The sequence below is a fragment of the Siphateles boraxobius genome, unplaced genomic scaffold (assembly GCF_051911475.1).
Source record: "Siphateles boraxobius isolate OS27281-9 unplaced genomic scaffold, OSU_SipBor_1 41, whole genome shotgun sequence".
Taxonomy (NCBI): Eukaryota; Metazoa; Chordata; class Actinopteri; order Cypriniformes; family Leuciscidae; genus Siphateles; species Siphateles boraxobius.
In genome coordinates this window covers 25,004,329-25,031,453 of record NW_027509042.1, presented here as the reverse complement: position 1 = coordinate 25,031,453, position 27,125 = coordinate 25,004,329, and positions in this window count along the sequence as shown.

Below are 27,125 nucleotides of genomic sequence, written 5' to 3'. Positions count from 1 at the left end.
CTGCTCAAACTATTTTGAAATATTTTATTTCAATATATTTGAACACTTACAATTAATGTATGTAGTGGCAATCTCATTTAAAAAAAACACAAATGTGTAGGTGTTATTGAATGTTTGTTTGAAAATTGTAGATTTTTAAATCATGGACCAGCCCTAGATTTTAAGATTGTTAGCTTTGGCTTTCCATGTTAAAGAAAGGCCTTGAAATGTATAAGATTTATTGTGATGCAGCTACTGAATGATTAACAACAAACTGAGGAATTCTTCAGCAATTATGCGACTTCCCAATTGTGTGCTGTATAGTTAATCATTTGTATTGCAATCTTTTTATCAGCTATGCACAGAGTCTGGATTATTGGTGACAGTTACATTCGACGTGGTGAACAGCGAGGAAGAGAGACCATAGGCACCAATCTTGGAGTGGCTTCCCAGGTGCAGTGGTTTGGCAGGGGAGGCATGTGTTGGGGAGACCTCATGCCCTTCTTCCAACAGTGCCTTAAAGGAAGAACTGCTCCGAATGTGCTTGTGATTCACTGTGGAGGCAACGACCTAGGAACTGTGAAAAGTGTGCTGCTTCTCAAAGCAATGAAGAGGGACCTACGTGACCTTAATGGACAGTTTCCCCAGATGAAAATTCTGCTTTCTTCAATCAACCAAAGGCGCCACTGGAGGGATTTAACTGATATTGCTCAATGTCTGAGAGAGCACAACTCTTAAGGACCACCCTTAAGAACAACCCTTAAGATTGGTCTTTCATTTCAAGAAAGAGGGTCTCCACTTTGTTGCTAAAGTAAAAAATATGTAATTGCTGCTATACAGTATCACATCATGTTAATATCGTTTTATAATTGTATTAAAATGTATAACTTTTTAAAAAGAACTGCAACATGTTCAAAATTGAAGGCAAAAGAAGAAATAAAAGCATTCCCCTGACTAACTGCAGCCATTGCATTTTATTTATCTTGAGTCTAGATAATTGTGTATTGTAAATTAAATATTGCTGAGAATAAAAAAAAAGGAGATTTTTGTTAGCAGCAGGTTGGAGCTATATTTTGAAACTTGGCATTACATTAAAATGAAATTCTGCACCATGATACATTTTGAAAAAAAAAAACTGTGGTGGTGCTAAATTGTGCTTGTGTCCTCGGTTTCTATATCTGATATGAACATCTTAAATAGCATGCATACAAAACCAAACTTTAATACACTTAAAAACCCCTGCTATTTAGAGGTCAAGACTCAGTTATGTTGAGTGTTGCACTGAAATTTGTTCACCACTGAACCAACCCATTACCTGCCAAATCTTTTTAACCCATCAGCTGCAACTTTTACAAGTGGGCCAAACCCAAAATAAAAAGGTTGCTGCTCATAAGTCATTCTGAATAGACACATAACCAACCAATATTTAGAAAGCCAATACTTTGAGTGTTTACCAATACTTTAGAGTTTACATTTCAAGACCCAGAATTACTGAGAATGTTATTAATATGGAGATATATAAGCTCAAACATAAAATATATATATATATATATATATATATATATATATATATATATATATATATATATATATATATATATATTATGAGTGTTAAATAAGGCAAATAATGTTATGAATGATTAGAGGCGTCTTCTCGTGCTTTTGAACTGTTGCAGCCTGCCAACGGTATTTTTTACCCCGTTTTATGAAAAACAGATTCAAATGCTCTTTCTTCAAGCAATTCAAATATTGGAATTTTTGATAACTGATGGTTTGGTCATTATTTTTGTAGTTATATACCGTATATGTTTTCCTATGTATATTGTGACCTCTGATGCCTATGTGAATATATATATATATATATATATATATATATATATATATGTGTGTGTGTGTGTGTGTGTATACATATATTAAACAATGAAGAGAGACTTCACTGTCACTAACTCTCTCTCTCTCTCTCTCTCTCTCTCTCTCTCTCTCTCTCTATATATATATATATATATATATATATTACATTATGAAGACAGATTTCACTGCCAGTTCACTTCACTGTTCACACACACACACACAGATCCATTGCAGAATATATGAGTCCCCTGTTGGTAAGGTAGACATCGGTTTGACTCGCAGGTCCTATCTTGGCATGTTAAAAAAAAAAGAAAATACATATTTGACGTCTACCTATATATATATACAAACATTCTTTCAAACAAACCCTTAAAGGGCTGTATTATACAAGCCAGGCCAGTAGTTGATGTCGCTTTTGTCAAAAAATAAACCCCGCGAACACGTAATACTCATGAACGTGTGAACATGTGACCATAAGTACGCATGTGAACATGCTATATGCTTGTGCTTGACCAGCCTGATCTCATGAAAATGCATCTCTATAGCACGCATTGTGTTTATCGTGCACTTTTTACATGAAAATTTGTATTTTACGTGCATATGATACACACTCTATTGCGTATAATACACACACACCCCACACCACTAATCCTAACCAAACGTATAATACATGCGTACCCCACACCACTACTAAACCTATACCCTAAACCTACCCATGCGTATCATATGCACATAAACACTCCTTTTCGTGTATAAATTGCATAATAAACACAATGCTCACTATACGCTAAATGAACATCCCTACTTCATATATTTCAACTGAACCAACTAAAAATGTTCAGTGCAGAAAGTCCACATAACATTTTCCGATTGCCCACCCGTAATCTGAACCAGTGTGTTTGTGATGGCAAGAAATGTACAAAGCAGCCAAACTGGTATCGTTCGTTACCATCTGACTGGGGACCGAGTTCATTTTGATTAATAAAATCATTATTCTGCATTAAATCATAGAAATTGTTACCTTAAAGAGCTATTTTCTGTCATAATCCCTAAAGGGACTGCATAACAAAGCATAGAAAGTATCTCTGAGGATAGAGTGTTAAATAAGAAAATAATATTAAGAATGATAAGAGGCGTCTTCTCGCCTCTGCTTTTGAACTGTTGCCGTCGGGCTGTCTGTATTTTTACACGTTGAATGAAAAACAGATTCAAATGGTCTTTACTCAAATTTAATTCTTTAATTTTTGATAACTGATGGTTTGGTCATTCTCTTTTTATTATTATATTGTATATGTTTATCTATGCATATTTTGATCTCTGATGCCTGTGTGAATATATATATAAATAATGTATATAAAATATATATAATGTAACTGTAATGAATACAGACTTCACTGCCAGTTCACTTCACACACACACACACACACACACACACACACACACACACACACACACACACACACACACACACACACACACACACACACACACACACACACACACACACACACACACACACACAGTCCCCACTTGGTTGGATAGAAATCGTTCAGAGAGTCCCCTCTTGGCCAGTGTGGAGCGATACTGCTCTGTTAGTAATATAGACATGTATATGGTAGTAATATAGACATGTGTGTGTGCAATGGCACATAACAATGGCAAGTAAATTGTTAGGGACTGCATAACAAAGCATAGAAAGTATCTATGAAGAGAGAGTGTTAAATAAGAAAAATAATATTATAAAAATAATATTAAGAATGATAAGAGGCGTCTTCTCGCCTCTGCTTTTGAACTGTGTCCGTCTGTATTTTTACCCCGTTGTAGATTTAAATGATCTTTCCTCAAGCAAATTTTTTTTTTTTTTTTTGATAACTGATGAGGTTGGTCATTGTTTTTTTATTGTATATTTTATATGTTTATCTATGCATATTGTGATCTCTGATGCCTGTGTGAACACACAAACACACACACATATATATATATACAAAAAGTTATAAAATGAAGACAGACTGCACTGCCAGTTCACTTCACTGTTCACACACAGGTCCTCTGTTAGATAGGTAGACATCGTTCAGAGTTGCAGGTCCCATCTTGGCATGGTTCATTTTTTTTAGAGTAGAAATTATGTTTTAGTTAATAGGCATCCGATACTATCAGTCGCATTATTAATATCTTGGTGTTCTTGACAATAAGCTTAAATGGGATATGTTGAACGGTCATATAGTGTAAGTATAAAGCCACAACAGAGAATTAATTTCCTAAAGCAATAACTTTCCTGTAATGTCCACAACATAAAGCTTCAGATGTTTTATAGTGCTTTCATCGAAAGTGTTATGATATTCAGTATTATTTGTTTGCTTTTCAACTGTTGCCGTCGGGCTGTCTGTATTTTTACCCATTGAATGAAAAACAGATTCAAATGGTCTTTACTCAAAAAAGTAAAATGTTTTAATTTTTGATAACAGCTGGTTTAGTCATTCTTCTTTTAATTGTATATTGTATATGTTTATCTCTGCATATTGTGATCTAGAGTTGTGACATTCGCGAACGAACGATTCTTTTGAACTGCTCATAAACATGAACGATGGGAGCCGAGTCGCAGCTGGAGGGGAGCCGTTCTTTCTGTCATTCTTTTTTTCTATGCGTGTTTCACACAGATGCACACAAATTAGCTCCTCAGTTATAGGGGAAGGGGCGCACCCAGCGCAGGGGTGCTACTGCCTAACAGCATGATGATAGTTGTGCACGCGCGCGCATCCTTTACGTGAGTACTCCAGTGGAAAAAAAAACCTACGTGCCTCTGTCATTGGGTAGGAGCGGAGCCAATGACTTGTGACCAAAAAGGTCAGAGCTCTTGTCTTCCTTAATGCAAATTTGCCCAAGGACAAGAAAGAGAGGCAGAAAAAGCCATAACGTAAGGAACTGCTTTGTATTTTTTTTACATTGCATTTTGTGTTCATGTTCATGTTCATGTTATTGTATCTACAGTATATATTTACAACTTTAAATAATTTTGTTTTTTATCAAAATGTTCTTGTGTGATAACAATGTTCTTGTGTGGAAGTGTTAGTGTTTGTAGTAAAAGCTGTTTTGCACAGAAATTCATTGCAGCCGGCTTTATTTTTGATGTTTATTTGTGAGTAGGTATTGTATAAATAACATAAGTCAACATAGCTTTACACATACACACACTTTGTACTAAAGGTAAATCCAAAATAGTGATGTCACTTTCTAAGCAGAGGGATGTTGTGCAACCCTATGAATATAGTCCACACATGACAAATGAGGTAATAATCAATATTTCAGAATAATTCAAACTCAGATATTGGTGTGTGATATCTGAGTTTTAATTATTTGACTACAAATCTCACCTCATCATTCCTCCCAGTGATTATTTCCAGGAAACTGAGATGCCCCCAAGCTGGCTTCTTAAAACTGACTAAATATTTAAAAAGAGCCAAAAGAGCCGTTCTTTTGAACGGCTCTTTGAAAGGAACGGATCGCCAAGATCCGGATCCCCTCAAAGAGCCATAAATCCCATCACTATTGTGATCTCTGATGCCCGCGTGAACACAATACAATTTCATATATATTTATATATATAAGTTTGGGCCTGTTTGAAAATACTTGAAAGTTCGGAAACACTTTATAATAACTACACACTATTAATCATTAGTTAAGCATTAGTAAACAGTTAATTCATAATTTATAAAGCATTAATAGACATGAATAAGCAGTTTACAAATATAGCTATACATGCTTTATTCTTTATTTAGAAGCATATCTATGTATAATAATTCTATTTTCATACTTTATTAATGATCAATTTATCATTTCTAAATGAAGTATAGCATTATTTACAAACCAGTTATTTAGGAGTTGTCAGTGATTCATAAGATCACTTAAGTGTAAGTAAATGATAGAAATATATAACTGAGTCTTTAAATGTCCTTTATAAATGCTTTACAAGGCATAACTAGTCCTCACTTTAGATGAGCTCACAAAAATAGTTAACTGACCACTACTAAATGCTTTATAACTACCTGAATTAACCCTTAATTACAGTAGAAATACATGTTAATAAACCATTTATTAACACCCTTACTATTACTATTTGTCTGAATAATAAGATGTATGAATGTACATTGAAATAGTTTATTAATTATTTACAGCATTTAAAGCATGAACAGCCATCGCTAGTGTTTTGTCAGTTAGGAAGTGTTTAATTTTAGACAAAAGACGGAGTTGATAGAAACTAGATGCAGTTACGGAAGATATTTGTTTGTCATGTTTTGAAGGCCCATCTAAAAGCACATCCAAACCCCGCAAATGCGTAGATCTGAATGCAGAGAAGCTCCTCAAACCGATGCTGGTGGTCTTAAAACTATCACCTCAGTTTTGTCTTCATTTAAAGACAAAAAGTTTTGAGCAAACAAGATGTAACCTCATCTAAGCATAATAAAAGAGAAATGAAAACAGACGGATCATTTCTCTCAATAGGTGTATATATATATATTTGGGTGTCGTCAGCATAAGAATGGAAGGAAACACCATGTCTTATTAAAATAGAACCCAATGGTAGCATGTAGAACGAGTAAAGGGAGGCCGCCAAGATCGATCCTTGTGGAGGTGAGCGACAGAAGAGGAGAAATTACCTATCCTGACCAAAAACTTTCTGATCCATAAATAAGATTGAAACCAGTTAATAGTTAAAAAAGATAATTGAAGTAATTTTCAAACTAAAGTAATACACTACAGATATCAGTCAAAACTGCGTGTAAAATGTAAAATATTGTCAAATACAACTACAACATTGTCTACAAACAAACCCTATAAACACTAAAAGAGCTGTATTATGCAAGCCAGGCCAGTAGTTGATGTCGCTTTGTCAAAAAAAACAACCCGCGAACACGTAATACTCATGAACGTGTGAACATGTGACCACAAGTACGCATGTGAACATGTTATATGCTTGTGCTTGACCAGCCTGATCTCATGAAAATGCATCTCTATAGCAGGCATTGTGTTTGTCGCACCAGTTTTACGTGAAAATTCGTATTTTACATGCATATGATACATACTCTATTGCATATAATACACACACACCCCACACCACTAATCCTAACCAAACGTATAATACATGCTTACCCCACACCACTACTAAACCTATACCCTAAACCTACCCATGCGTATCATATGCACATAAACACTCCTTTTCGTGTATAAATTGCATGATAAACACAATGCTCGCTATAGAGACATGGAATGACGTACCATTTTCACAAATTCACGTTTATGTTGTTTACATGCTGATAGTAAAGGCATCGTTTTCAAAACCTTGCACTTTGAAACTCGTTTTTAAAAGCTTGCATTGTCGGGCCCCCAAAATGGCATTTTCGTGTAAATGAACGACCAAAATGCATTAAAAGTTTTCAGTTGAAAATGATGCCGTGGAAACAGACCCTAAAGCGTGTACTATTTATCTCACTTTAGTTTTGTTAACTGTTAATTTGAGTAGGACTTTTTATTATGCATACACTTGTATTCTGGTTTACTGTGTTCACAGAAGCACTGCATATTTTGAATGGGTCACAGACACTTCATTCCATTTAATTCTAATCTAACCTTCAAATCATGTAAGTTAACTGATGATGACTGGTTAACAAGCATCAGCTGTCAGTCAGAAAAACATGTTAAATGAACATCCCTACTTCATATATTTCAACTGAACCAACTAAAAATGTTCAGTGCAGCAAGTCCACATAACATTTTGAGATTGACCTCCGAAATCTTTACAGTCTGTTTGTGATGGCAAGAAATGTACAAAGCAGCCAAACTGGTATCGTTCGTTACCATCTGACTGGGGACCGAGTTCATTTTGATTAATAAAATCATTATTCTGCATTAAATCATAGAAATTGTTACCTTAAAGAGCTATTTTCTGTCATAATCCCTAAAGGGACTGCATAACAAAGCATAGAAAGTATCTCTGAGGATAGAGTGTTAAATAAGAAAATAATATTAAGAATGATAAGAGGCGTCTTCTCGCCTCTGCTTTTGAACTGTTGCCGTCGGGCTGTCTGTATTTTTACACGTTGAATGAAAAACAGATTCAAATGGTCTTTACTCAAATTTAATTTTTTTATTTTTGATAACTGATGGTTTGGTCATTCTCTTTTTAATATTATATTGTATATGTTTATCTATGCATATTTTGATCTCAGATGCCTGTGTGAATATATATATATATAAATAATGTATATAAAAGATATATAATGTAACTGTAATGAATACAGACTTCACTGCCAGTTCACTTCACACACACACACACACACACACACACACACACACACACACACACACACACACACACACACACACACACACACACACACACACACACACACACACACACACACACACACACACACACACACACACACACACACACACACACACACAGTCCCCACTTGGTTGGATAGAAATCGTTCAGAGAGTCCCCTCTTGGCCAGTGTGGAGCGATACTGCTCTGTTAGTAATATAGACATGTATATGGTAGTAATATAGACATGTGTGTGTGCAATGGCACATAACAATGGCAAGTAAATTGTTAGGGACTGCATAACAAAGCATAGAAAGTATCTATGAAGAGAGAGCGTTAAATAAGAAAAATAATATTATAAAAATAATATTAAGAATGATAAGAGGCGTCTTCTCGCCTCTGCTTTTGAACTGTGTCCATCTGTATCTGTACTTTCCTCAAGCAAATTTATTTTTTTTGATAACTGATGAGGTTGGTCATTGTTTTTTTATTGTATATTGTATATGTTTATCTATGCATATTGTGATCTCTGATGCCTGTGTGAACACACAAACACACACACATATATATATATACAAAAAGTTATAAAATGAAGACAGACTGCACTGCCAGTTCACTTCACTGTTCACACACAGGTCCTCTGTTAGATAGGTAGACATCGTTCAGAGTTGCAGGTCCCATCTTGGCATGGTTCATTTTTTTTAGAGTAGAAATTATGTTTTAGTTAATAGGCAGCCGATACTATCAGTCGCATTATTAATATCTTGGTGTTCTTGTCAATAAGCTTAAATGGGATATGTTGAACGGTCATATAGTGTAAGTATAAAGCCACAACAGAGAATTAATTTCCTAAAGCAATAACTTTCCTGTAATGTCCACAACATAAAGCTTCAGATGTTTTATAGTGCTTTCATCGAAAGTGTTATGATATTCAGTATTATTTGTTTGCTTTTGAACTGTTGCCGTCGGGCTGTCTGTATTTTTTACCCGTTATATGTCTTTTCAATGGTCTTTCCTCAAAAAAATATTTTTTTAATTTTTGATAACTGATGGTTTGGTCATTCTCTTTTTAATATTATATTGTATATGTTTATCCATGCATATTTTGATCTCTGATGCCTGTGTGAATATATATATATAAATAATGTATATAAAAGATATATAATGTAACTGTAATGAAGACAGATTTCACTGCCAGTTCACTTCACACACACAGACACACACACACACACAGTCCCCACTTGGTTGGATAGAAATCGTTCAGAGAGTCCCCTCTTGGCCAGTGTGGAGCGATACTGCTCTGTTAGTAATATAGACATGTATATGGTAGTAATATAGACGTGTGTGTGCAATGGCACATAACAATGGCAAGTAAATTGTTAGGGACTGCATAACAAAGCATAGAAAGTATCTATGAAGAGAGAGTGTTAAATAAGAAAAATAATATTATAAAAATAATATTAAGAATGATAAGAGGCGTCTTCTCGCCTCTGCTTTTGAACTGTGTCCGTCTGTATTTTTACCCCGTTGTAGATTTAAATGATCTTTCCTCAAGCAAATATTTTTTTAAATTTTTGATAACTGATGGTTAGGTCATTCTTTTTTTAATTTTAAATTGTATATGTTTTTCTATGCATATTGATATTGTGATCTTTGATTCCTGTTTGAACATTATATAATGACACACACACACACACACACACACACACACACACACACACACACACACACACACACACACACACACACACATATATAAGTATGTATAAGTTACAAAATGAATACAGATTTCACTGCCAGTTCACTTCACTGTTCACACACACACAGATCCATTGCAGGCTATATGAGTCCCCTGTTGGTAAGGTAGACATCGGCCATTTTTAAATAAAAATTTTAAATAAAAAATGCATATTTAAAGTTATATAATGAAAAAAGACCTTAAAAGAAAATTTTGTATGTCATTTTTGTTTCTTCAAAATGACCAGAAACAGCAGTCCCCTCTTGGCCAGTGTACAGCAATAGTCCCCTGTTAAAAATATAGACGTGTGTGTGTGTGTGTGTGTGTGTGTGTGTGTGTGTGTGTGTGTGTGTGTGTGTGTGTGTGTGTGTGTGTGTGTGTGTGTTCAGGCATAGACGTGCTCCGTTTGTCAGGTGACAATAATTCTTTGTCACAGCAATGACTATACCAGAAGCCACTGAATCAGTATAATTATCTATATATGGAGCCAGTACACATGTAGAGTGAGCATGTGTGTATGAGGAAAATAATGAAAATCGATATAGGATCATAAAGGGGTGTGAGAGTAAATGATTCATTCTTTGTTTTTTTATGTGCATGTGCATATTATGCACACGTGATTGTGTTTAAAGAGGGGGCAAGTGTAAGTTAAATGATCCCATTGTCAGGAGTGTGAGATGGTGAGACCGCTGCCCTATCAACCTGTGTAAGTGTGTGTGTGCACGTGTGTCATTAGCTGTATACCCGCATTGCTACAGCCATCAATTAGAACATCGAGATAAAAATGCCATTAGCATGTGAAAGATATGCTCTCTTCTCTACAGAGACGGAAAACACACTCTCTTCTCAAGTCGGACAGAAAACTGCTGTAATTCAACCTTTGTGGTCTCTATTCTGATATTAAATAAATCTCCACACTGAGGCCTACCGTTCCCTTTCAAGGGAACTCGAGCTGCGTTGAGACGGGGTGGGAACGCTCTGCGTGATTGCGTCGTGAAGCACGTGTATAATCAGTCCAATGGAAGAGCGAGACGTCATAGGCGGTGACGTCATAGACCAGGAAGCTATAAAGCACACAAGAAAACAGACCGCGACAGCTTCTGTTGCCTTCAGCAAGCGATCTGTGTATTCTGTCCTTGTCATATTTATTGTTGTCTGTCAAGTTGCAATATATATATATATATATATTATGGCAAAAGAGAGCAAGCAGCTTTTGTGTTGTTCCCTGCCCACGTTATATCACGGGTGGGGACACACACACATCAGCTTTTTGTTACTATTTGGGAGTGGAGCATGCCACAGACAGTTCTCGAGGGGGCTGACTGTGAGCATTGCGAGAAACTGTCCGTGAGGACGCTCCGCTCCCGCCGGGCGTTCTTCGAGGAGGACGGTTCGGTTCGCGCTCCCCGCGCGGGTCCCGCTGTTGCCGATGCACGGCGGCGAATCGCATTTTGGGGTTCGCAAACGGATCTGAAAGCGGGGGTTGGGACGGGCTCTGCCCTATCTCAGCTTTCACCTGCCAGATCCAGTGCTGGCGATTTCCAGTTCCGAGGAATTGGTATCGTTAGTGTTTTGTTTAGAAAAAGAGAACAAAACAAATAAAGATATTAAGAAAAGGCAGATGTTTGAGTTTTCAATAAATGAATAAATAACTCTGTTGAATAAAGAGGAGCTTTAAAAGGAGGTTTATCTAGTGTTGTTGCTAGTTAAATATTTTCTGGCCAGCTGAACTTTATGAGAGTGAAAATAAGGAGTTTATTAGATTAAATAAATCTAAAAACAGAAAAACTCTGTATCTCAGCCTCCTCGTCGGGGACTGCCGTTCTTCCCTATCTCCACACCACACTGAGGTGTCAAGATCGTGGAATAAGTCGGTTTCTATTTTATGTGTTTAATGCCCTACGTCTAACTATAGTAATGCTATGGGTATTAAGTATCATGGTATGACAGTGCCTCGGGTTAAAGAGACGCTTGCTAGCTTTCTCTCTCCCGAGTCGGCGTCATAATTTTTTACCCCGACGTTACCCACCAGCCATCTAAAAAAAAAAATAATAATTTTTAGGCAACGCTGGTGGGTAAATTATAAAGACATGGATGAATGTGAGGTTGTCAGCACTGACGCTATTCGAGAATTGCGTCGTGCAAAAACAGATAAACTATACTGGGGAGGGACGGTTTCGAGAAATCGTTTCTCCTCTGCGTCCTCTGGGTGGCGATTCTCTGAGGAGGGTCGCACACGGCCAGTTCGGTTGTTTTCCTGCTGGTGGCCACGGACTGATATATATATATATATATATATATATATATATATATACGTTTTTCTGATTTAAAAGTAAAGAAAAATAAGATAAAATTATGTCTGTTCTTCTGGATGCTCCGCTTTCAAGAAACTAAGAATAAACCGTTCAGCGGCGTTCCAGAGGTTTCTTCCTCACCAATCTATGTTCCTGAGACTGCTAGGCGGAGCAGTCTCAGTCTACTAAGCTCCTCGCAGCACAGCGAGCATCGCCATTTGGGCTCCTCCACAATCAAAGGGGACTTGGGTGGCGGTAGCAGTCTAGCCAGTTAGAGATATGCAAGATCTGAGGACTATTTTATCTCTAAAAAAGCTTGGACAATAGGAAGCCCTGATGCCGAGGCTATCAGGCTTCTAAAGGGTGGTCCCCTCCGGGGTAGGGATGGTTTTTGAGAAAATCGTTTCTCCTCGGCGCCCTCTGGGGTGCGACTCTCTGAGGAGGGTCGCAGCGCTGCCAGTTCGGTTTTCCTGCCGGTTCGCCGTTCAGGACACCAAGGTGTCAGTGTCCCCAAACGATCCTCCGAGGGGGGTCGTAGAGCAGTCAGTTCGGTTTCCCTGCCGGTTCGCCGTTTCAGGTTGCCGAGGTGCCTGCTTTTTCCAATGATCCTCCGAGGAGGGTCATTGGAACTAAGTTATTTAAAGGGAGGCAAGATCTGAGGACTGTCATCTCTAATAAAGCTTCTGAGGGCTCCTCCGGGGCAGGGACGGTTTTGAGAAATCGTTTCTCCTCGGCGCCCTCTGGGGTGCGACTCTCTGAGGAGGGTCGCAGCGCTGCCAGTTCGGTTGTTCCCTGCCGGTTCGCCGTTCAGGGCACCGAGGTGTCAGCGTCCCCATACGATCCTCCGAGGAGGGTCGTAGAACGGTCAGTTCGGTTGTTCCCTGCCGGTTCGCCGCTTCAGGGCACCGTACTGACTGTTCAACCAAATCCAGAGGCCAGTCTTGAGAGACTGGTTCCCCTAGTAGAATTTCTGGCAGCGTGGAAACTACTGCCACATATTTCTCGGTGGGTCCTGCACACTATAGAAAAGGGTTCAGAATTCGGTTCTTGTCCGCCCAGATTTCTAGGGGTCCTCCCCACTGTGGTGGACCCCGAGCAGGCTTTGGTTATGGAGCAGGAAGTACTGACACTTCTGCAAAAGGAGCTGTAGAAGGGGTTCCTCCTCCCGGCAGACAGTCAGGGTTTTACTGCCATTACTTCATTGTTCCGAAAGAGGATGAGGGGTTGCGTCCTACTCTAGACCTGCGTCAATTAAACAGCATATTATGCTTACGCTAAATATGATTGTGTGACAGATTCAGTCCGAGGACTGGTTTGTCACAATAGAGTTAAAGGACGCTTACTTATCTATCCATCCTCATCACAGGAGGTTCCTGAGGTTTGCTTTCAGGGGCGAAGCATACCAGTATCGGGTTCTTCCATTCGGCCTAGGTTATCACCCCACACCTTTTACAATATGCGTGGATGCAGCTCTGGCTCCTCTGAGATTCCAGGGCATTCGCGTATTAAATTATATCGACGATTGGTTGATTTTTAGCTCAGTCCGAGCTTTTGGCAGTTCAACATCGAGATGTCGTTCTGTCCCACATAAGGAGGTTGGGGTTGCGGCTCAACACCAAAAAGAGTGTACTCCTCCCAGCTTGAGGACCACTTTCTAGGTGTATTATGGGATTCGACAGCAATGCAAGCACGTCTGTCTCCTGCACGTATTTCTGCGATTCTCACAGCCGTAAAGAATGTAAAACTAGGTCAGTCACTCACTGCAAACAGTCTCTGAGACTGTTGGGGCTCATGGTAGTTGCGTCTAACGTAGTAACTTTTGGCCTTCTGTACATGAGACCCCTGCAGTGGTGGCTCGGGACCAAGGGGTTTTCTCCGAGGGGAAATCCGTTTTTCGCATGATCAAGGTCACGCGGCTATGCCTTCGTGCCTCGGTCATGTGGAAGAAACCTTGGTTCCTCGCCCAGGGCCCAGTGCTGGGTGCTTCTTGTCGACGCGTCACGCTATCGACGGATGCTTCCCTCACAGGATGGGGGGCGGTCATGAGTGGCCGCTCGGTGAACGGTCTTTGGCTGGGGCTCATGGCAGTTGCGTCCAACGTAGTTAATTTTGGCCTTCTGTACATGAGACCCCTGCAGTGGTGGCTCGGGACCAAGGGGTTTTCTCCAAGGGGAAATCCGTTTTTGCATGATCAAGGTCACGCAGCTATGCCTTCGTGCCTCGGTCATGTGGAAGAACCTTGGTTCCTCGCCCAGGCCCAGTGTTGGGGGCTTCTTGTCGACGCATAATGCTATCGACGGATGTTTCCCTCACAAGTCGGGGGCAATCATGAGTGGTTGGTCGGCGAAGGGTCCGGACAACACACTGATGGTCTCGTATATCAGAGCAGATATCCTGTTGAGGCAGGGGCTGTGGCCCGGGGAATGGAGACTTCACCCCGAGGTGGTGGAGCTTCTTAGGGAGAACTTCGGTCAAACTACAAGTCGACCTTTCGCATCGCTTGTACAATGCATTGCCCTTGTGTTTCTCCCTCACGCATCCAGCTCCGCTTGGACTGGATGTAATGTAATAGGTGTGGTTGCCACTACACCTATACGCTTTTCCCGATATCTTTGCTCCTGGGAGCTCTGGAGTTGTGGATACTGTGGGCTCGGCCTCTGAGGGGGCCCAGCTCATAGATTCAGGTTTCTTGACCGAGTCGTGGAGACCATACTCCAGTCTAGAGCTCCCTCCACGAGAAGACTAATATGCTGTTCTCTGCCTGGTGCAGAGAACGCCTTCTGAATCTCGTTTCTGCCCTTTTTGGTACAGTACTTGATTTCTGTAATGAATGTTCCCTTTCAGTCGATAACGTCGGACGTAGTCGACGCCGACTGAAATGGGATCACGCTAGGGAGCCTATCATCTTCGATTACTATTGAACGAGCCAATGGAATTTGGCGTGCGTGATTTGCATCACACACTCCGCCCCCGCGGCGCGGGTATAAATACGGAAGTGGATGCACGCACTAGTTGCCTTTCGCTTCGGAGCCGTTCGTCTTTGATGTCTCTGAAGAGTGCTGTTGTGTTCAACGAGCGAGTGTGTCGGTGTTCTTGCGGGAAGACCTCTCCAGTGTTGGTGTTCTACAGCGTGGTGCAGCGGTGATCGCGAGCTTCTCAGCTCTCAACTGCTGTTTTAACAGCATCAAATTTCTACTGTTTGTTTGTGTGTTGACGGTTGGTTAGAGGGCGAGAAGTGAGTGCTTCACTGTTAGTTGAAAGACTATTCAGTGTTTGCCGCGGTCATTCCCTGTGTGCTCCGGCACTGGTGACGGTCCCATTTCCTAAAAGAGCAACACGGGTGTGAGTGCGTCTTTTTCAAGATGCCATTCCATCTGTGCGTTTCTGGGTGCGGTCTGGCACTATCCCCTTCTGACGGTCACGAAAGTTGTGTCGCATGTTTGGGCTTACAGCATGCCGAGGCAGCTTTCGTGGATGAGTCATGTTCTCACTGCGGGAACATGTCCATCTCGGTGTTGAGATCTAGACTCGCCTTCGTCAAAAGCGTTGGTGCAGTCCCCACCTCTGGGCCCCGCCCCTGTTCTTGCTCTGGGTTACCTTCCCAGAGGAGGACTGGGGTGCCGTCCAAGCTGGGTGATCTGAGGATCACAGTGAGGGGTAATCCGCCCGGCCACGCCCCGTGGGTCCCTCACTCCTCTTTCACACCGCAACCGGTGGAGCTCCCCATTGATCCCGCTGGTCCCTCTGTAATGGACGGGCCAGCCGTGTCATTTGGGGCCCCTCCAGGGGATACGTTGTCAATCGCAGCATCGGAGGGGGAGCTGAACTCTGGAGATGATGACTCGGCTGCACTGCCTCCCTCCGGGAGACCAGTGTTGCCCGAGCCAGATCCAGAGATGTCAGCTATGCTGAAAAAGGCCGCCGAGGTGGTAGGGCTCGTGTGGAACCCTCCACCGTGTCCCGAGCCGTCTCGGTTGGATGATTGGTATATCGGGGCGGGCCGTACTGGTTCTCAGTCCGCCGCCCCGGTTCCTTTCTTTCCTGAAGTGCATGAGGAGCTTACGAGGGCATGGATGGCACCTTTCTCTGCCAGAAACCGCCTGAGTAGCTCCTCCCCCCTCACTACCCTTGATTGGGGAGCGGTGAAGGGTTACGAGGCTATCCCTCCGGTGGAGCGGGCCGTTGCGATGCAGTTATGCCCAACGGCGGCCGCTTCCTGGAGAGGTGATCCTCGTCACCCCTCTAAAGCCTGTAAGTTCTCGTCCGCTCTTACGGGCAAGGCTTACAAAGCTTGTGGGCAAGCCGCTTCCTCCTTGCATGCCATGGCGTTGCTCCAGGTCCACCAGGCCCAGGCACTCATGAACATGCACGAGGGTAGTTCGGACACTGAGCTCATGGGTGAGCTCCGCACTGCAACTGACCTCGCCCTCCGGGCGGCGAAGGTTGCAGCTCGCGCGGTGGGTTCGGCGATGTCCACACTAGTGGTCCAGGAGCGCCATCTCTGGCTCAACCTGGCCGATATGAGAGATGCGGACAAGGTTCGGTTCCTGGACTCTCCCATTTCCCAGGTTGGGTTATTCGGCGACGCTGTGGAGAACTTTGCCCAACAGTTCTCTACAGCTCAGAAACAGACGGAGGCCATCCGGCACATCCTGCCTCGGAGGGACGCTGCTGCCTTCACCCGCCCCCCGAGGTCAGATCCTCCGCCTGCTCGTCGCCGAGGGCGTCCATCTGCAGCCGCCTCAGCTCCCGCGGGACCGCCGCAGCAGCCTTCACCCAGGTTCCGGTGCGGAGCCGGCCGCGGAAGGGGCGCCCAGCCCGCTCCAGGCGCTGCCAAGCCAGGTGGTAAGCTCCAGCGCAAAAGAAAACGCTGAACCTGGACGGGCTCTCAGGGATGGAAGAGTTGCTTGTGGAGTGGTCGCCGATCCACTCCCTCTGGCTGGTTGGAGGGCCGGCTGGAGTTTTTTGTTATGTGTGTGTCTGTTCCGCCGCCTGGCCCCTATAAAAACGGGGTCAGCGGTACCCACATATTCAGAAAAAGAGCAATTTTTCTATTCCGGAGTCCCAAGTGGGCCAGTATGGCGGGTGTGACCCTGTATTAGCCTTACATCCCCCAGCTTCCCTTGGTCGCCAACAGGCAGCTTGGGGCGTTCGAGGACCCGGTCATCCGCCTTCTCACATCCCCTGCCGCTAGTGGAGACAGGTAAGTGTTGCACTGCACACTAACACCACTATCTCTACTTTGCTGCCCCACCTCAGGCTCGGCTACCCCGCTCAAGTCAGTGATGGTCACCACATTAGGTGTTGAGCAGACGTGCTCCTGAAAATTCAGTGATATTCATCACACCGAGTGGGGAGCAAAAGTGCTCCTGACTTCGGCGTGTTTGTCTTATCCTGCTGGCGAAGGATTTGATATAGCCGCCCTCCAGCCAGTACGAAGACCAGGCGAGGACTCGTCCTTCGTGCTACTAGGTGGTGAGTCGTGACCATCTTGGCCCAAGATTGGTCTGCAGCTTTGACCTGAAAGACACGTAGTGTCCTTCCCCTCGAGTGCTCCAGAGCCCGTTGGGTCTTCAGGTCAACTGGAAGAGAGTAATCTCGCCCACGGGCTGAGTATCTCTTTTTCAGTTTTGGAGAGGTACTCGGTCCAACACGTCTCTCCAGTGAGAATGTGTTCAGCTGGTGTTGAAGTGAGAAAGGGTCCCACTGAAAAGATTCAGAGGCTCCTGGGGTATACGATAGCCGCAGCCTTTGGCTTCCTCCGTATGTGACCGCTTCAGCGCTAGCTTTACGATCGAGTCCCGAGGTGACCGTGGCAGAGCAGCTCACCCTGTGTGACTATAGTTCATCCCGGTCTGCTGCCAAACCCTCCTCAGCAGAGGGGCCATGTACAAAGGGCGTGTTTTAACGGGGGCCTGGGCGACCCCCGACTACACGGGCATTCGTGCCTCGAGTTGTTAGACATTGCGGGTGTCACAAACTCTCCCGTCACCTCCTCCTTGGAGTCAGACGCTTCTGAGGGCGCCTTGTTCCACTCCTCCCGCTTACTCAATCGTGCCGCCATCGAGCCTCACGACAGTTATAGCCAGGGCAAGTGGAGACTCCATCCCCTGGGTCCACTGGGTCTTGACCATTCCGGGGCCGCTCAATTGCCCCCCCGGTTTTATTTTTCCGCCAGTGTTTGGGTAAACCGAGCGGACTACCCTTGGACAAACACTGGGTCTCAGCTGCCCCGGGGGCCCGCAGAATACGTTTAACCCCAGTGAGCCTTCTAAGAAGTGACTGCGACTCAGGGTCGCCTTGCGCCTGCTCAAGTCAGTGAGATCATCACACTTCATGTTGAGCAGAGTTGCTCCTGAAACTCAGTGAAGTTCATCGCACTCAGGTGTTGAGCAGCAATGCTCCTGTAGCTCAGTGAGTCCATCACAGGTAGCTCAGTGAATTCATCACACGCAGTGCTGAGCAGAAATGCTCCTGGTGCTCAGTGAAGTTCCTCGCACTCAAGTGTTGAGCAGAAATGCTCCTGAAGCTCAGTGAGTTTATCACACTCAGGTGTTGAGCAGTAATGCTCCTGAAGCTCAGTGAACTTGTCACACTCAAGTGCTGAGCAGAAATGCTCCTGTCGTTCAGTGAAATTCGTCGCACTCAAGTGTTGAGCAGAAATGCTCCTGAAGCTAAGTGAGTTTATCACACTCAGGTGTTGAGCAGGAATGCTCCTGAAGTTCAGTGAACTTGTCACACTCAAGTGCTGAGCAGAAATGCTCCTGTCGCTCAGTGAGGTTCTTCGTACTCAAGTGTTGAGCAGAAATGCTCCTGAAGCTCGGTGAGTTTATCACACTCAGGTGTTGAGCAGGAATGCTCCTGAAGCTCAGTGAACTTGTCACACCCAAGTGCTGAGCAGAAAACGCTCCTGAAGCCCAGTGATCTTCACATGTTGTGTTGAGCAATGCTCCTGTCTTTTGCGCCCGTCACTTGCACCTACGTGCCAAGTCAGGAGAGGAACAGGTCTTCATAGTTGCCCCTTATTGGCCCAACTAGACCTGGCTCCCATCAACAGCCTTCCTGACTTACCCGGAAAACTCTTCGGGGGCGGGGCACGATGGCACACGCGTTCTTCCCCCGGGGATTCCGGGCGGTCTTACATCTGAACGCGGAGGTTCAGGTGGCTATCACAAGAATGTGTGATAGTTACCATCACTTCTGCGAGCACCCCCTAGAATGGGGTAGCGTGCTTACGCCTTTAGAAGTGGAACCTAGTCGTTGAGTGCGTCTTCTCTCCAGAGGAGATCCTGAAAGCTTTCGATCACTTCAGTGCTCTCTTTCCTGCAAAATGGGTTGCAGTAGGCTGTTTTCCTAAATCACCCTCAAAATGATGTTGCCTCGGTGTTTAAACGACGCTCATCGTGTTGCAGAAGTATGCAGAAGCACGTTCTGATCGTCAGGTTCCTGAGGAGCAAGGTCTTGTAAATCCTTGTGTCCCTCTTTATCCTCTTGGGCCTTGTCCCTGGTGCGACTGCACTGCAGAGACCGCCCCTGAGCCACTGCAGGCAGTGAGTTAAAAATTCTGTTATATCAGTTCTCCTGCTCGCGTGGTCTCTACTAGAGGGTAGGGACTTGCTCGCTTTCGGTCAACGTATTGTGCCTGGAGTCTGGGCCGGCTAACTCTCACAAGCTGAGACCCCGGCTCGGATTGTGCCCAAGGTTCCTACCTCTCCCGTAATAGGAGCAGGTGGTGAGCCTGCAAGCGCTGCCCTGGAGGAGGCAGATCCAGCCCTGGCTTCTCTGTCCGTTCGCTTGGACGTGTACAGAATGCAAGTCATAGACCTCAGACCAGCTCTTCAAATATCTGTTGGAATTCAGCAGAGAGGGAAGGCTGTTTCCATGCAAAGTTGCACTTAGTGCTTGCCTTCATTTCGGCAAAGATCCGAGATGCAACATGTCCACTTAGGTGTTGAGCTCCTCTATGATGAGTGTAAAGTGCTCCGCCTGGGCGTTGACGATATACTTTGCTAAACAGATTCTAGAGTTGGGGGCTGGACGACACCTAGTTGAACCGCTGCTTCCCGTGGGCTCCCTTCTCATGAAGCCAGTTTCACCGTGAGCCCGGTTCAAGTGTCGGCTTGCTGCGCCATTCCCCTCCTATGGACTGGATACGTGCGCCTTTCTACTCCAGTTGAGTTCCCTTAAAATTGAACCCTGTTGAGTTCCTCCACACCCCTCCGACGTCGGACGTGCGGAACGTCTGGTGTTAGTCCTACCACTCGTAAGCAGTGTGGAACCTGTGTTAGGCTGGGTCCATATGTTGCGGTCCCTTCGGTGACCCCATATGTGTATTCTTCCACGATACGGCTCCCTGCGGTGAGCCCGTGTCTTCCCTCGGCAGAGTCTCTCTGCCGTCACTGTCCGGTGTGTCTCCCCCCGTCTTAGGCTGGAGCCACCCCAGTGACATTCCATATGTTAGACTGCCCGGTTTCCGCCCAGTTCATATGTGTATTCTCCACATTACCTCCCTCGGGTTGGATGTGGCTTCCGCAGCGTCCCTTCCTTCCAACGTACGGGGAACGCTTTCCCAGTGGTCCTGTAGGAACAGCAGTGACTTCCCTGGCCTAAGCCCTGTCCTTCCCCGCCTTAAGTTTGCGGGGGCATCAGGAGGCTTTGGTTTAGGCACTGGAAGGTGGCAGCGTTAGTGGCGTGTTCAATGGTTGATCCCATTTCAGTCGGCGTCGACTACGTCCGACGTTATCGACTGAAAGGGAACGTCCTGGTTGCGTATGCAACCCACCGTTCCCTGAAGGAGGGAACGGAGGACGTAGTCCCCTTGCCACTACCGCTGGACCACCGCTGACCCCGGGTTACTCTCGGCTCCTCAGCGAAAAGCAACTAGTGCGTGCATCCACTTCCGTATTTATACCCGCACCGCGGGGGCGGAGTGTGTGATGCAAATCACGCACGCCAAATTCCATTGGCTCGTTCAATAGTAATCGAAGATGATAGGCTCCCTAGCGTGATCCCATTTCAGTCGGCGTCGACTACGTCCTCCGTTCCCTCCTTCAGGGAACGGTGGGTTGCATACGCAACCAGGACGTTTCTTTGCTGGGCTATCTCTGAGGAGAGATCCCTAATTTCGTCTTCTCCGTGGTACATGAGGCTGAGGCCTGCACGTACTTGGATTTGCACCTGGTTGGTGGTAGTATTTCTTCACCCCAGATCGGGTTGTATTTCTAGGTCCCTACTAAATGTGCGGTCATTTGTGCTCCAGGCCTTCTGTCCTCCACCTTTAATTGCCCAGATCAGGAAAATCTTAAATCTGTTATGCCCTGTCCGGGCTTTGGATGCTTAGGTCCACAGAGCTGCTCAGTGGCGTTTATCAGAACAATTATTTGTCTGCTTCGGGTAACCTAAGATAGGTTGCCCTGCATCTAAACAGATAATGAGCAAGTGGGTAGTTGAGGCTATCTCACTTGCTTATGAAGCGGCCGGACAGCGTTCACCTGTGGCTGTTCAGGCCCATTCTACTAGGAGTATGGCTGCCTCTAGGCTTTAATTTCAGGTGTTTCCCTTCAGGATATTTGTAATGCGGCAGGCTGGTCCTCACCTCATACATTTGTCAGATTTTATGACCTACACCTCTCCACTCCTGGGGCTAGGTTGCTTGCTTCTAGTGTGCGCAAGGACTTCACACAGAACGGGCATTTGTCTTATGGCGTAGTGGGTATGGGGTTCCCACCGCGTCTCAACGCAGCTCGAGTTCCCTTGAAAGGGAACGTCTCAGGTTACGTATGTAACGTCCTGGTTGCGTATGCAACCCACCGTTCCCTGAAGGAGGGAACGGAGGACGTAGTCGACGCGACTGAAATGGGATCACGCTAGGGAGCCTGTCTTCTTCGAGTACTATTGAACGAGCCAATGTAATTGGCGTGCGTGATTCGCATCACACACTCCGCCCCCGCGGCGCGGGTATAAATACGGAAGTGGATGCACGCACTAGTTGCTTTTCGCTGAGGAGCCGAGAGTAACCCGGGGTCAGCGGTGGTCCAGCGGTAGTGGCAAGGGGACTACGTCCTCCGTTCCCTCCTTCAGGGAACGGTGGGTTGCATACGCAACCAGGACGTTCCCTTTCAGTCGATAACGTCGGACGTAGTCGACGCGACTGAAATGGGATCAACCATTGAACACGCCACTAACGCTGCCACCTTCCAGTGCCTAAACCAAAGCCTCCTGATGCCCCCGCAAACTTAAGGCGGGGAAGGACAGGGCTTAGGCCAGGGAAGTCACTGCTGTTCCTACAGGACCACTGGGAAAGCGTTCCCCGTACGTTGGAAGGAAGGGACGCTGCGGAAGCCACATCCAACCCAGAGGGAGGTAATGTGGAGAATACACATATGAACTGGGCGGAAACCGGGCAGTCTAACATATGGAATGTCACTGGGGTGGCTCCAGCCTAAGACGGGGGGAGACACACCGGACAGTGACGGCAGAGAGACTCTGCCGAGGGAAGACACGGGCTCACCGCAGGGAGCCGTATCGTGGAAGAATACACATATGGGGTCACCGAAGGGACCGCAACATATGGACCCAGCCTAACACAGGTTCCACACTGCTTACGAGTGGTAGGCCTAACACCAGACGTTCCGCCCGTCCGACGTCGGAGGGGTGTGGAGGAACTCAACAGGGTTCAATTTTAAGGGAACTCAACTGGAGTAGAAAGGCGCACGTATCCAGTCCATAGGAGGGGAATGGCGCAGCAAGCCGACACTTGAACCGGGCTCACGGTGAAACTGGCTTCATGAGAAGGGAGCCCACGGGAAGCAGCGGTTCAACCAGGTGTCGTCCAGCCCCCAACTCTAGAATCTGTTTAGCAAAGTATATCGTCAACGCCCAGGCGGAGCACTTTACACTCATCATAGAGGAGCTCAACACCTAAGTGGACATGTTGCATCTCGGATCTTTGCCGAAATGAAGGCAAGCACTAAGTGCAACTTTGCATGGAAACAGCCTTCCCTCTCTACTGAATTCCAACAGATATTTGAAGAGCTGGTCTGAGGTCTATGACTTGCATTCTGTACACGTCCAAGCGAACGGACAGAGAAGCCAGGGCTGGATCTGCCTCCTCCAGGGCAGCGCTTGCAGGCTCACCACCTGCTCCTATTACGGGAGAGGTAGGAACCTTGGGCACAATCCGAGCCGGGGTCTCAGCTTGTGAGAGTTAGCCGGCCCAGACTCCAGGCACAATATGTTGACCGAAAGCGAGCAAGTCCCTACCCTCTAGTAGAGACCACGCGAGCAGGAGAACTGATATGACAGAATTTTTAACTCACTACCTGCAGTGGCTCAGGGGCGGTCTCTGCAGTGCAGTCGCACCAGGGACAAGGCCCAAGAGGATAAAGAGGGACACAAGGATTTACAAGACCTTGCTCCTCAGGAACCTGACGACCAGAACGTGCTTCTGCATACTTCTGCAACACGATGAGCGTCGTTTAAACACCGAGGCAACATCATTTTGAGGGTGATTTAGGAAAACAGCCTACTGCAACCCATTTTGCAGGAAAGAGAGCACTGAAGTGATCGAAAGCTTTCAGGATCTCCTCAGGAGAGAAGACGCACTCAACGACTAGGTTCCACTTCTAAAGGCGTAAGCACGCTACCCAATTCTAGGGGGTGCTCGCAGAAGTGATGGTAACTATCACATGTTCTTGTGATAGCCACCTGAACCTCCGCGTTCAGATGTAAGACCGCCCGGAATCTCCGGGGGAAGAACGCGTGTGCCATCGTGCCCCGTCCCCGAAAGAGTTTCCAGGGGAAGTCAGGAAGGCTGTTGAAGGGAACCAGGTCTAGTTGGGCCAATAAGGGGCAACTATGAAGACCTGTTCCTCTCCTGACATGGCACGTAGGTGCAAGTGACGGGCGCAAAAGACAGGAGCATTGCTCAACACAACATGTGAAGATCACTGGGCTTCAGGAGCATTTTCTGCTCAGCACTTGGTTGTGACAAGTTCACTGAGCTTCAGGAGCATTCCTGCTCAACACCTGAGTGTGATAAACTCACCGAGCTTCAGGAGCATTTCTGCTCAACACTTGAGTACGAAGAACCTCACTGAGCGACAGGAGCATTTCTGCTCAGCACTTGAGTGTGACAAGTTCACTGAGCTTCAGGAGCATTACTGCTCAACACCTGAGTGTGATAAACTCACTGAGCTTCAGGAGCATTTCTGCTCAACACTTGAGTGCGAGGAACTTCACTGAGCACCAGGAGCATTTCTGCTCAGCACTGCGTGTGATGAATTCACTGAGCCACCTGTGATGGACTCACTGAGCTACAGGAGCATTGCTGCTCAACACCTGAGTGCGATGAACTTCACTGAGTTTCAGGAGCAATTCTGCTCAACATGAAGAGTGATGATTTCACTGACTTGCAGGCGCCAGGCGACCATGAGTCGCAGTCACTTTTAGAAGGCTCACTGGGGTTAAACGCATTTCTGCGGGCCCCTGGGGCAGCTGAGTCCCAGTGTTTGTCCAAGGGTAGTCCGCTCGGTTTACCCAAACACTGGCGGAAAAATAAAACCGGGGGGGGCAACTGAGCGGCCCCGGAATGGTTATGACCCAGCCGGACCCAGGGGATGGAGTCTCCACTTGCCCTGGCTATAACTGTCGTGAGGCTCGATGGCGGCACGATTGAGTAAGCGGGAGGAGTGGAACAAGGCGCCCTCAGAAGCGTCTGACTCCAAGGAGGAGGTGACGGGTGAGTTTGTGACATGCAGGGGAAGCTTGCGCAACGGTCGCAATGTCTAACAACTCGAGGCACGAATGCCCGTGTAGTCGGGGGTCGCCCAGGCCCCCGTTAAAACACGCCCTTTGTACATGGCCCCTCTGTTGAAGAGGGTTTGGCAGCAGACCGGGATGAACTATAGTCACACAGGGTGAGCTGCTCTGCCACGGTCACCTCGGGACTCGATCGTGAAGCTAGCGCTGAAGCGGTCACATATGGAGGGAGCCAAAGGCTGCGACTACCATATACCCCAGGAGCCTCTGAAAGTTCTTTCAGTGGGACCCTTTCTCACTTCAACACCAGCTGAACACATTCTCATTGGAGAGACATGTTGGACCGAGTACCTCTCCAAAACTAGAAAAGAGATACTCAGCCCGTGGGCGAGATTACTCTCTTCCAGTTGACCTGAAGACCCAACGGGCTCTGGAGCACTCGAGGGGAAGGACACTGTACTGATACTCCACCCTTAGACGCAACACACAGGATGGCCTGCGGTGCGGGAGGTAGAGATCTGAAGCACCTGTCTTTCAGGTCAAAGCTGCAGACCAATCTTGGGCCAAGATGGTCACGACCCACCCCCTAGTAGCACGAAGAACGAGTTTACACTGGCCTTCGTACCGGCTGGAGGAGCGGCTATATCAAATCCTTCGCCAGCAGGATAAGATAAGCACGCACAAGTCAGGAGCACTGCTCAACACTCGGTGTGATGAATATCACTGAATTTTCAGGAGCACGTCTGCTCAACACCTAATGTGATGACTATCACTGACTTGAGCGGGGTAGCCGAGCCTGAGGTGGGGCAGCAAAGTAGAGAGAGTGGTGTTAGTGTGCTGTGCAACACTTACCTGTCTCCACAAGCGGCAGGGGGCGCGTGAGAAGGCGGATGACCGGGTCCTCGAACGCACCAAGCTGCCTGCTGGCGACCAAGGGGGAGCTGAGGGGTGTAAGGCTATACAGGGTCACACCCGCCAGACTGGCCCTCTTGGGACCCAGGAACAGATGAAATTGCTCTCTCTTTGAAGTGTGGGTACCGCTTGCTCCGCTTTTTTTTTTTTTTTTTTTAGGGAGCCAGCGGCAGAACAGACACACACACAAACAAAGGCTCCACCCGGCCCTCACCCGGGGGGAGGGAGTGATCGTGCCACTCCAAGAGCATCTCATCCATTCCTGGGCGGCCCGCTCCGGAATGCTTTCGCTGTCGCTTGCCACCTGGCTTGGCAGCGCCTGGAGCGGGCTGGGCGTCTCAACTGCGGCCGGCTCCATGCTGAGGCCTGGGTGGAGGCTGCTGCGGAGGGCCAGCAGGAGCGGCGGCCGGAGAACGCCCACGGCGACGAGCAGGCGGAGGAGCTGCCACCGGCGGCGGTTGGAAGCAGCAGCTGGCCACCGGGGCAGGATGTGCCGGATGACCTCCGTCTGCGCTTGAGCGGCAGAGAACTGTTTGATGCAGTTCTCCCCCGCGTCGCCGACCAGCCCAACCTGGGAAATTGGGGAGACCAGGAACCGAACCTTGTCCGCATCCGCCATACCAACCAGGCTGAGCCAACGAAGGCGCTACTGGACCACCAAGGTGGACATCGCCAGACCGATCACGCACGCTACGACACCCGTACCCCGGAGGGTGAGGTCGGATGCAGTGCGGTGCTCACCTATGAGCGCACGGTCTGGATTACCCTCGTGCATGCCATGGGTGCCCTAGCCTGCAGCAACGCCATGGCACGCAAGAGGAAGGGGCTTGCCCATAGGCTTTGTAAGCTCTGCCCGTCGGAGCAGACGAAACTCACAGGCCTTAGGGGGGAGACGAGGATCTCCCCAAAAGGCAGCGGCCGCCGGACACAGGTGCACCTGTGTCGACAGACCGCTCCAATGGAGGGACACCTCGCAACCCTTCACCGTTCCTCCATCAAGGGTAATGAGGGGGAAAAGCTAGTCAGGCAGTTTCTGGCAGAGAAAGATGCTGTTCACCACCTGACAAGCTCTCCATGCATTTCGGGAAAGAAAGGCACTGGGGCGGCGAGCTGAGAACCAGCGTGGCCCGCCCCAAGATACCAAACTCCAGATTCCAACCGAGACTGAACGGGACACGGTGGAGGTTCCACTCGAGCCCGGCAGCCTCGGCGGCCCGTTTCAGCATAGCTGATAATTCTGGATCCGGCTCGGGCAACATTGAACTCCCGG